This window comes from Tympanuchus pallidicinctus, unplaced genomic scaffold (assembly GCF_026119805.1).
Source record: "Tympanuchus pallidicinctus isolate F22 unplaced genomic scaffold, pur_lepc_1.0 scaffold4, whole genome shotgun sequence".
Taxonomy (NCBI): domain Eukaryota; kingdom Metazoa; phylum Chordata; class Aves; order Galliformes; family Phasianidae; genus Tympanuchus; species Tympanuchus pallidicinctus.
The window spans coordinates 2,447,865-2,460,404 of record NW_026294758.1 but is presented as its reverse complement, the minus strand read 5'-3'; positions in this window follow the sequence as shown (position 1 = coordinate 2,460,404).

The following is a 12,540-nucleotide window of genomic DNA, read 5'->3' as shown; positions in this document are numbered from 1 at the left end:
GAAATTGGATTTCAAATGTATAGACATATGCACATATATCCCCTGCCTGTGCAGTCCAGCTTGTAGTAGATAACTACAGGTCTGTTCTGTTTAGGAACCCTCCAATCCCTTGTTGTGTTTTTTGCTCTGTAGCATTTAGTTCCCTGAAACCGTAGAGAAAAATATCAGAATAGGCAATGAGAAGTGTAGAAATTATGAGATATAAAACCAAGGAAAGTGGAAGAATATTATAGTATTGAGGTACAGGTGACAATGCAAATCACAGATGGCAATATTAGTATTTTAAAAGTTTTCTTATTTCTGCTAATAATTTTGTATGCAACCTTCAGTAAAATATAAAAGTTCATAGAAGTCACTGGAGGCATTGAATACTCTGAAGCAAGTAAAATTTGGTTCTATTAGGTTAAATGTTAGAAGTAAATGCTAGAGCTGAGAGTATGGATCAGTAGGTCAGTAATTAGAAGTCAGGAGAAGGCCTGTTTAAGGAAAAGAGGAAGCAAGCCTGAGTATTTCAGATAATCTGAAATAAATGTAACAAAGTAACTTTTCCAAGATTCATGAAACCTGTAGAAAACATAAATGTACTTGCAATTACAGATTTGATAAGATACAGAACCTGCTTACTTTGTCACCCCACTGTTAGATGAGCTGTACAGAATTTTGCTACTTTGAGATAGAAGCAAATTGCATGAACGGTATGAATTCCTTCACAAACAGCCAAAGATTTTTAGTAGTAGGACACTCTAAGCCTGATATCTGCAGAATGAAAGCAAAATGTAACATTGCTCTACTAAATTCCACTGTTTGTAAAAACCTAAATTAAGAAAATTAAGCTGGAAAAAAAAAAAAAAAAAAAAAAAAAAAAACACCTGTAACTGTTGTAAGAACTTTCCATAACTGAGAGATGTTCACCTTATTTTTATGTCATCAGCACTGATAGAGTGTTTCTGTTCACAACCAAAGGCACATACTGCACAGGCTTCAAATACCACTTTCTGATTGTGTCTTGCTTAGTTTCAGCCAACGGCATTAACAATTCTTCTGAAGTAATTTTGCTCAACAGAGCTCCTTTTTGGATAGGACTCATACTGTTTTGCAAGGTTTAGAATTTGTACCAAATATTAAGTCATGGAACTGCATGTTGGCCTAGTAAGGAAATTGAGTCAGACTTATAGTACATCTGAAACTGCTTACTTGGAACCTCTTCATAAGTATATTGTTCCTTTTCAGGATGTGCTGCTCGCAATGTCTGGGTCTGAAATGAGAGTTCTTACTGCTACAGATTTTTTCTATACTCGTAACATGAAACCATTGTGGAGGCGCTTAAAGAAAGGGAGAAGATAGGGAAGACTTTTGTCTTATAGACAAGCGAATTCAAACAAAATACCTTCCATGAATTATCTTCTTAAAATTGTTGTCATAATGCAGTTATGCAGATGAGGAGCCACAGTCCTATTCTTGATGCATATACATACTGGATCAGAGAGGTATTAAAAGAACATTCATTCCCTCCCGCACTTCCCCCCTCCCACCATCCTCCCAAACACACAAAGCCATACAGATGAATTCAGGGAATGTGAAAGAGCATGAGAAATTCCCATTGGAACTATTCCCAATACACTGCATAAATAAAAGATGGAGAAGTTTTGGGGTTTGTTTTTTCGCCTCCATTTTGCATAGTACGCTGAGTGTGGGGAGTGGAGCATTTCTGAGGCAGCCAGCAACACCTCTTCTTTCCTTATTTGTCTTGTTTCCCCTTTCAGACCCACCAGCTTTCTCTCCTCTCACTCTTCCACAAAAGACTTCCAGCAGAGAGCAGCTGGTGCCTCGTTTTGGCTGCTTTCCCCAGACTCTGGGGGCTTTCAATGGAAATCAATGGTTGCTTATTTTCCCTTGTACTGTGTTTTTCATGTGTGGACTGACATGTCCTCAACCATAGTGACCCATTCTGCTGAGCTTTTTCCATTCAGATGTGCCTCTTTACAAATAGCGGAAATTAGTAGAGGGCTTGTGTCAAACTGCTTGTCACATCTTGTTTTCAGTCTGTTTAAATCAGGTTTATAGTGTCCTATTCAGAAGCCTAGACTGCTTTTGAGCACACACAATGCATTTCAGGCGTTCCATCAGACGATAAACACAGAACTCCACATTGCTATTAAAAAATAATCAAAACGATTAGTCTTTTGAAATTTTTGAAGTAACTTATTTGCTGGGAATTTGTTGTCTTAATTGTTCTGCGTCACTTGTTTGTAGGTATTCATCTCCATCAGATGTAAAATCTTACCTAGTTGATCTGCCAGTGTTGCAGTTGTATCGTGAATAAGTTCTCCTATTGATTTAGCAGTAATGAATGAATAAGTGAGTGAATGAATAACCAAAGAATTTGTAGAAAGGATGCAGTAAGCCTGAGCTACTGGTATTCTCTTAGGCTCATAGAAGTGTCTGTAAGATATAGTTTTGTTTTATATCTCCATCTAATGGGCAACCATGTTAGCAGATCAACGCGGAAGAATTCAGCAAGAGTTACACTAAATTTTGTGTTAATTTAGAACGAGAGAGGAATTTTTCTGAAGTGTTTGTAACCTTGAAAATTTATGAAAATATAAGTTTTCACAAAATAAGGATTCTATTATTTTTCAACTTGGCAATATATTATTAACATCTTACTATCTTGCATAAGTGTGAAGAAAACTCTAGTAAGCATTAAGAAATCTTAAAAAGAGACTATAATTTTACCTCAACTCAATTTTGAATGTCTTTGTACTTGCCAAGTATATTATCTTTGATGAGCACAAATGCTTTGTGTGTGCAGTGGTGGTTGGTTGCCAAACAATGAAGCTATTGAAATAACATATGCAAATGCTTTACACTATTTTTTAAGAACATTCAGAAGTTTAGGACTGCTGCTACAAGCACTACTCACTGCATGGTCCAAGGCAACTGCTGCCATGTGCTATTGGGAACTTTCAATATGTTACCTTAGGAACACTTGTTTGAATTTCAATATATGTTTATTTGAATGCACGACTTTCCCTTTTCTTTAAAAAGATGACTACATGAAAATCAAAAGGTAGTACTGGTACCTTGCAAAATCTCAGTGCAGTAAATGAAGCAAAGCTCAAAAAATGTGAAGTATCTTCTAAAGCACAGTGCCTTAAACTGTTGAGAATTCTTCTGCAATTTCCAGTAATCATTGACCATCAAGCTGGTAGAAAAAAAAATAAAGTGACTGCAATGAGTAAATACCACTAAGGAGTTCTTTCTGTTAAATGATCTTCAGAAGTTAATACAACCAGTAGTGGCCTGGAAGGTGACCTTGGAGCTCTTCAGCTCTGGAGACATTAGGATAGCAATTTCCTGTCAACAGAATTCTTACTCTGTGTATGTGTGCCTATTATCTTTATTCTGAGTGTGTAGCACAGAAATTGCACAGTGAGCTATTTCTTCTCCTTTCCCAAAAGAAACTGCTTTTGCAGGTCTGAAAGTTACAGAGAAAACATTAGTTGGGAAAGACGTCTTATTCCAGTACTGGCTTTAAGATGTCTCATTAAAAGTCATCTTAAAAGATCATTAAAATGACTTTGACAATCTGATGGGTTAACTATGGACTAGAGAACAAAACAAATACCACACAGCTTAGAGGAGGAGACAGAAATTGTTTAAATATCTTCTAAGGTCAGTTGTTATCTCATCTCTCAAGTCTCCTGTATAAGTGTAATGGCCAAACTCCATTAATCAGTAGTCTGACATATTTAGAAAAGCTTTTCTCATGTTTTCCATACATGACATTTTAAATTATGGCCTGAATTCATCAAGACCACTCCATCATTTCAGATGAACTAGATACAAAGCCAAGAACTAACATACCATATCTTTCAAATGCATGTTGATATATATATTCACATATATTCACATGGATATTTGATCCCAGAGTTTAGTATGATGTCTCCACTTAATTTTCCTTTTATAATTTTCAGTAGGCCTCAAAATGCTCATTTTATCCTTTACATTTTAATAAGCGTTTACTATTTCTCACCTTGATTGTGGAACAAAATGTGAAAATTCGATCTCATTCTGGCAGATTGGCCATAGAAGTTTAAAAATTGGAATTCTATGCAACAAAACTGGCTTTTAAAACGAAAATTCTTCCCTTTTCTGAGTAATTACATTCTTCCACTTTTTTGTACAGCTATAACTTTCAGCAATTGTTGCTAAATTTTGAGAACATCTATGTTTTGATTTCGAGCAGAATTTAGCTTTTTTCACTGTTTTTTTTTTTTGTTTTTTTTGTTTTTTGTTTTTTTTTTTGTTTGTTTGTTTGTTTTTTAATTTAAATCTCTTTCAATTACTTATTCACAGAATCACAGAATCACCCGGGTTGGAAGGGACCTCAAGGATCATGTAGATCCAACCCCCCTGCCTAGCAGGGCCACCAAACGTACACATTCAGATCAGGTTGCCCAGGACCCCGTCCAACCTGGCCTTGAACACGTCCAAGGACGGGGCATCCACAACCTCCCTGGGCAGCCCGTTCCAGGGCCTAACTACTCTCCTTGTGAAGAACTTCCCCCTAACATCCAACCTAAATCTTCCCTCCTTCAACTTGGATCCATTTCCCCTAGTCCTGCTGATGTCAGCCCTTTGGAAGAGTTTACTCCCCTCCTGGGTGTAGGTTCCCTTCAGGTATTGATAGGCTGCAATGAGGTCACCCCGCAGCCTTCTCTTCTCCAGGCTGAACAAGCCCAACTCCCTCAGCCTGTCCTCATAGGGGAGGTGCTCCAGCCCCCTGATCATCTTAGTTGCCCTCCTCTGGACCCTTTCCAAGATCTCTATGTCTTTCTTGTACTGAGGGCTCCACACCTGGACACAGGACTCCAGGTGGGGCCTCACAAGAGCCGAGTAGAGAGGGACGATCACCTCCCTCTCCCTGCTGACCACCCCTCTCCTGATGGAGCCCAGGATCCCATTTGCCTTTCGAGCTGCCAGAGCGCACTGCTGGCTCATGTTCAGTCTCTCGTCCATGAGGACCCCGAGGTCCTTCTCTGCCGAGCTGCTTTCAAGGACCACTCCTCCCAGCCTGTACGGGTGCCTGGGGTTCTTCCGGCCCAAATGCAAAACCTTGCACTTTGCCGTGTTGAACCTCATTAGGTTCACCCAAACCCAGCCCTCCAGCCTGTCAAGGTCCCTCTGAATGGCATCCCTTCCTTCCACCGTATCAACTGCACCACTAAGCTTGGTGTGGTCAGCAAACTTGCTGAGGGTGCACTCAATTCCCTCATCGATGTCATTAATAAAGATGTTAAAGAGCACCGGTCCCAAGACAGACCCTTGGGGGACACCACTTGTTACCGGCCTCCACCTGGACATAGAGCCATTGACCACCACCCTCTGTCTGCGGCCTTTCAACCAATTGCTCATCCATCGGGTCGTCCACCCATCAAATCCACTTCCCTCCAATTTGGAGATGAGGATGTGGTGGGGGACCATGTCAAAGGCCTTGCTCAGGTCCAGGTAAATGACATCGGTCGCCTTCCCTTCGTCCACCAATGCCGTCACTCCATCATAGAAGGCCACAAGATTAGTCAGGCATGACCTTCCTTTGGTGAAGCCGTGCTGTCTCGGATCACATGCTCATTCTTTATGTGATCGAGCATGTTGTCCAGGAGGATCTGTTCCATGATCTTCCCAGGCACGGAGGTGAGACTCACCGGCCTGTAGTTCCCCGGGTCCTCCCTGCTCCCCTTCTTGTATATGGGAGTGACGTGACCCTTCCTCCAGTCATCCGGGACCTCACCTGACAGCCACAACTTCTCAAATATGATGGAGAGCGGCTCGGCAACCACCTCAGCCAGCTCCTTCAGGACCCTGAGATGCATGCCATCCGGCCCCATAGACTTGTATTCATTCAGTCTAAGGAGGCACTCTCAGACTTGCTCTGCCCTTACAGTGGGGAGGGATTTACCTCCTTGGTCCCCACATAGAGGTTTGGGGATGCAGGACTCAGGGACGTGAAAAAGACTAGAATCCTGGCCACCAGTGAAGACTGAGATGAAGAACTCATTCAGCACCTCAGCTTTCTCTTCATCTGTTGAAGCCAGTTCTCCTTTTAAATTTACCAAAGTAGGTACGCCCGTTTCGGCCTGTCTCTTCTGGCCAATGTACCTGTAGAAGGTTTTATTGTTTTTCACGTCCCTTGCCAAGTTCAGCTCTGCCTGCACCTTGGCTTCCCTGATCCCACGTCTGCAAGTCCGGACGGCGTTCCTGTACTCTTCCCAGGTGACACAGCCTTGTTTCCAGAGCCTGTACACCCCTTTCTTCGCCCTCAGTTCTCTCAGCAGGTCCTTGCTGAGCCATGCCGGTTTCCTACCTTGCCTGCCCACTTTCTTATTCAGAGGAATGGAGACCTCTTGTGCTTCCAGGAGGGCATCCTTGAAGAGCAGTCAGCTCTCCTCAACATCCTTGTCTTTGAGGGCAGCACGCCAGGGGATCTTGGCCAGCAAATATTCCAAATAGTCCAATATATTTTTGTATGTATATATGTATACATATGTATATGTTACTTATCCCAGGAGCATGGTGAACAAAGTGGGCAAACAGTGTTTGGTAGGTCAGTAAAAGCATGGCTTGGCAGTTTGTGCAGCAGTTCATGCTGGCAGGGTGATGGGACACCAGCATATCTCCACGCTTGGGAGGCCAACTCACCATCAGCTTCTTCTGTGACAAGAAATCTAGCCATAGTCTCCATTAGGCAGAATAAGTCTTGCCAAAAAGACTGTGGCTACACAGACTGAGCCTGCCCAGAATTGCAGCAGTTGAGAAAGGCAGGGAGTGCCTGATTCTGCTGCTGCCATTAAAGGATGATAGAGATACCACCTGTGTGAGGAGTGAGTGGGTAGATGATCTGCTCAGTGTGGCGGCAGAGCTCAAGGAGGAACAGATTGAGGACCATCGGGGAGTGTGAGCTGAGGTAGACCACTGAAGTAATTCCCTGACGTATCTATCAGAAAGGCACTGGAGTGATAAGCCCCAATTAGTGTTGGACCCCCTGTGAGAGTGTTTCTGAAACCAAAGTCCTTATCCTAATGCTGTAGGTGAAATAGCCAGGGAGCGCAGAGAGCAAAAGAGGCAATCTCTTGAGTCCCAGTCTATTTTATCTTTCCTCCAAATGGAAACCAGAAACAGAAAAATGAAGTCTTCTGGATTTACAGTTCATTCTTCTCTTCTGAGACGAAGAGATTGGAAATATCAAAAACCCATGGAATTGCATCACTAACTCTTTAACTCCCAGTGCAGTGCATGATGTTATGATGATAATACTGATGAAAAAACACAAAACCACAACAGCCTGAGCATAGCAAGGCCCTTCAGAGGAAACTGGACAGGCTAGATTGCTGGGCTAAGGCTAATGGGATGAAGCTCAACAAGACCAAGAGTAGAGTCCTGCTCTTTGGCCAAAACAACCTCTCGCAAGGCTTGGGGCAGTGTGGCTGGAAGACTCTGTGGACAGGACAATGTTGGTGGACACTTGGCTGAACATGAGCCAGCAGTGTGCCCTGCTGGAATCCTGGTTTATAATAGAATAGCATTGCCAGCAGGAGCAGGGATGTGATCCTGCCCCTGTAGTCGGCTCTGGTGAGGCTCAAGTGCTGTGTTTGGTTTTAAGACCCTAACTAAAAAAAAAGACATCATGGCTCTACAAGCATCTCCAGAAAAGGGCACTGAAACTGGTGAGGGATCTGAAACACAAGTTTTACAAGAAGAGACTCAGGTAACTGGAATTATTTAGTCTGGAGAAAAGGAGGCTTTAAGGAGGCGTTACTGTTCTCTACAACTGTCTGAAAGGAGGTTGTGGTGACAGAACCAGAGAAAATGCATCTCTGCGGCTTTATATTGGTTTAAGTTGGATATTAGGAAAGAAATCTCTGAAAGCGTGGTTAGGTCTGGAACGGGCTGCTGAAGGAGATGGTAGTCACCAACTCCAGTGGTTTTCAAGAAGAGAGTAAATGTTGGTGTAGTATATAATCAATAGATATTAAGATGTATAATCACAAAAAGAACAAGAGAGTTAGGCAAAGTAGACTAAGAAAATAGGAGAGAATAAATGGAAGGCTTACCTGTATGCCAGGCTCACCTACAAAAAACACCAGGAGATGGGATCTCCAGACAAGATCCTTCCCTACTGACAGCCAGCTCTTAAATAGGTCTAGGAGTTGGGGGGAGCCAGATTCCACCCCTTCTGGCAGCACAGGTGAATTGCCTTCACCTGTGCTCCTCTGGCTGACTCATGGCTCACCTCAGGTGATCAATCAGAGGTTCAGGCCGTGACTCAGCAGTTCCCATACATATAGCAAAAGGTTGGCAGAGGGACTAGATTATCTTTGTGGTCCTTTCCAATCATCATGATTTTATGTTTCTATTTCAAAAACAAGAGCAAATTTAAAAGTGTATCCAACCAGAACAATTCATAATAATTCATAAAATCATAGAATATAGAATCTTTTGAGTTGCAAGAGAGCCTTAAAGATCATATAGTCCAATGCCCTTGCAATGAACAGGATATTTATAGCTAGATCAGGTAGCTCAGAGCCCAATCAAGCTTGAATTTGAATATCTGCAGGAGTAGGGCTTCCACAACCTCTCTGGGCAACCTGTTCCATTGCCTTATTACCCTAACTGTAGAAAAACTTTTTCATTATGTCCAATCTGAATCTCCCCTCTTTTAGTTTGAAACCATTTCTCCCTGTCCTATTGCCATAGACCCTGCTGAAGTGTCAGTCCCCTTCCTTCGTATAGCTTCCCTTTAGATGTTGAAAAGCTGCCAACAGGTTCCTCATGGCTCCCTGAGCCTTTTCTTTTGCAGGCTGAGCAGGCCCAGCTCTCTCACCTGTCCTCCTAGGAGAGGTGTTCCAACCTCGGGATTATTTTTGTGGCCCTCCTCTGGACACACTCCAACATGTCTGTGTTCCTCCTGTTCTGAGGACTCCACATCTGGATGCAGTACTCCAGATGAGGTCTCAGCAGTGCAGAGTAGAGGGGCAGGTTCCTCTGTCTTGCCCTGCTGGCCATGCATCTTTTGATGCAGCCCAGGATATGGTTGGCTTTCTGGGCTGCAAGGGCACCCTGCTGGATCATGTCCAGCTTTCCATCCACTAGTACCCCCAGGTCCTTTTTGAGAGAGCTTTGCTCTATCCTTATGTCCCCCCAGCTTGTACTGCGTTGGAATGTCACAACCTAATATTCAGAATTCCATATTTTTCATCCAAAAAGGACACTTCCAATGATGTGTCATTCAAAATGACATGATGAAATTTCTACACTTAGAAAGCAGTTGGATAGTAAAGTCTGAAGTTGTGAAGCCAGTGTCCTGCGTTTCAGAGTCTCATTTTAGATACTCGTGGAGTGATTGTCAGCATGATTATTGATGTTAACCCTTTACAACAGAAGTGAAATCCACCTGGCTACACAAACTCAAAAAAAAAAAAAAAAAAAAAAAAAAAAGAAAAAAAAAAAAGAGCTCTTTGAGAACTTCTTTGAGAAAATGTGCTGTTTTCTGTTGGTGCTTCTATAGAGGATGCATGTGAGAAAAACATCTTTAAGACTCCTGCATCAGACTTATTATTGAGCTTTTCCAAATAATATCCTAGAAATCTAACACTGGTGAAGATAATCTGTCCTGTTGTTTTTCCTTGTAGTTATCATTTTTGCACTTTCTTCCGGCATAAAGGACAAAATATGATGTTATACAATAACATGTGGCATAATATGTAATTACATATACTTCATTATGAAGTATATGTAAATGAATTGAAATTATTTGAGCATAAACTTTGTAATGTCAGTGGTAATTTTGAACTTCAAGACAATGTGTGCAGTCTGACAAGCTTGCTCATGTATCTGTTCTTCTAAAAAAATGATCTGCAAACTAGGTTAGCAGTATATGAAACAGTCTGTATTTTTGTATTGAAAACTACTCACTCTATGTTGAACTGGCTCTCAATTTAGTGGCATCCCTAACATGAAGCAGCAGTGCCCTACTGCACCGATGAGCAATTCTTTGGGGGCTCTCAAACTGTCAAAAACAGGATCAAAAACTGGTTTTGTTATTGTTGCTGTTGTTAGTTTTTCCTTTTTCTGTTTTGTCAGTATCATGGCATTATATCCTATTGATCTGCTTGTCCTGTGCTTCCTGGCCGTGCATATTTCAAAAGACCTGAAGGTTTTTTTAATCAGCCCTTTACATACGCTGAAATAAATCCATCAGTTGTTACGTAGGTACTGAGCTACTCCTTTGACAAAAAATTCATCATTTTAACAGAAAAGGAAAATCTTAGCAAAAGTCTTTGTCTGACTGTGAAATGCTTACCATGCAAGTCAGGCTTAAAGTGTCTTAGTTAGTAACTGACACTCAGAATCCTGAGTTTGGATTAGGGCTTGTTGCACTAATGGCAGGTCTGTAAAAGCTGTTGTTTCAAATACAACTCTTATTTCATATGCATATGTATTTCATATGCAGCAGTGTGCAGGCTTAGTGTCCTGCTGTGGAGTGCTCTATTAAGCTGCAAAAACAATTTCAGTGAGTTGCACTGTTTGGACAACAGAATTTATTGACCCATCTTCACAGGCACTGGTTGAAAAGAAAGCTAGATGGTGCAGTTACTTTGCCATCTGTGGCAGCAATAAGAAAATGTGAGGGTGATGGTCATGATCCTTACCAACGTAGCTTGGTATGTAATAACAGCTGAGAAAAACTCACCTACATATATTCCTTGAATTTTTCTAAAGGTTACAGGCTCAAAACTAGCCTGCAAAAAATAAAAGACCACCATGGAAAGTGATTCTGATGTGCAAATTTTATTTACATGAACTAAGTATTGAAGAAATCATAGCAAGACCCTCATCTTAAAGCATTATCAGAAGTAGAACCACTAGGATTTCTATTCCTGATGGACGTAGTCATATCAAAATTCTGGCAAGGAGTAGAAATGAAAAAGCATCGTGCATTTTTCGTTAGTTGATTTTTTTGGGGAGTTCTATTCCTTCAGTGTTTATCAAAACACCACTTTTCAGCAGCTCCTCTGAGAACAGCAGCATTCAATTTTAGCTCACAAAGTTAGTTTGATACTGTTGGATTAGACCTGGGGCAGGAGGAGGGAAGGAGACTGGTAACAACCAGACAAAATCCATCATCCAAGAGAGAGTAAAAACAAGTTTCTCATCTTGTACTCCATAAGTATTTTCTCTGAAATTAAATTATATTTTTACTCCATAACTTTCATGGACTGGACAATGGAAGAAAGAAAATAGAACATCAAAACAAATCATAGGTGCAGCTATTTCTTTCTTCTTTTAACAGTCACCTGAACTCTGGGGGAAAAGTCTAGATGCTGACTCTTCTCTATTAACCCCATAGGCTATTTTTTGTTTGTTTATTTGTTTGTTTGTTTTCTCAACATTTCTTCAAGTTTTTTTCCTCCCCTCCCCACCCTCCGCTCCCCCCTTCCCTCCCCTTCCCTCCCCTCCCCTCCCCTCCCCTCCCTCCCATCTCTCTTTCCCTCCCCCCTCCTTCCCCACTTTCCCCCCCCTCCTCTCCCCCTTCTCTCCTCACCTCCTTCCCCCCGACTCTCCTCCCCCCCCACTCTCCTTCCCCCCCACTCTCCTTCTCCCCCACTCTCCTCCCCCCCCTCCTCTTCCCCCCCCATTTTCGTCTCCTCTCCTCTCCTCTCCTCTCCTCTCCTCTCCTCTCCTCTCCTCTCCTCTCCTCTCCTCTCCTCTCCTCTCCTCTCCTCTCCTCTCCTCTCCTCTCCTCTCCTCTCCTCTCCTCTCTAAAAAAATTTTAATAACACTACCTATATATGGGATAATCTCCCTAAATTTTAAATGCCCATATTTGAGCTACTGCTTTAGATTCCTCTGAAGGGAAATTGAGAGAAACAGACCTTTCTTAAGAATTATTTATCTTACCTATTTCAGGCGTCTGCCTTAGGATGAGAGAAATTGCATTCTAGAGATATCAATCTTTCTCCATTGACTGTAAATTGTACGCAGGCCATTAACCTAGTAGTAGGTGTCTGTAACACCTCAACTTCTAATACAGAAAAAAAAAATCATACATCTGAAGTTCAAGGACTTGAATCCCACTTCATATTTCAGTTCTAGAAGTGTTCTTGCCATCTCAGCTTAGAAAAAAAAAAACAGCTGTTGTGTACAGTGCCTCTCTTTTAAGCTGAGTGTATCATCACTCATGTCTTCTTGTTCCCTCTTTATCTATGTAGCTGTCAACTACAGGTAAAAGGCTTGTGCTTATGGGTAATGTTTGAAATTCAGATATATAGCTGAATCTGTGCCAGGACTGAAATGTAACGTAGGGTCATATCGGACATTTTAGCACAGAACACTGTTAAACTGAGGTTAATGTCCCAAATGTCAACACACAAAACAATATGAATGTAACCTTTTCTTCGACCTCTGGTATTTTATTCTATGTGAATTGAACAATAATATCTAAACTGGAGAAAATGTCACTGAGTAGATAAATTAAAA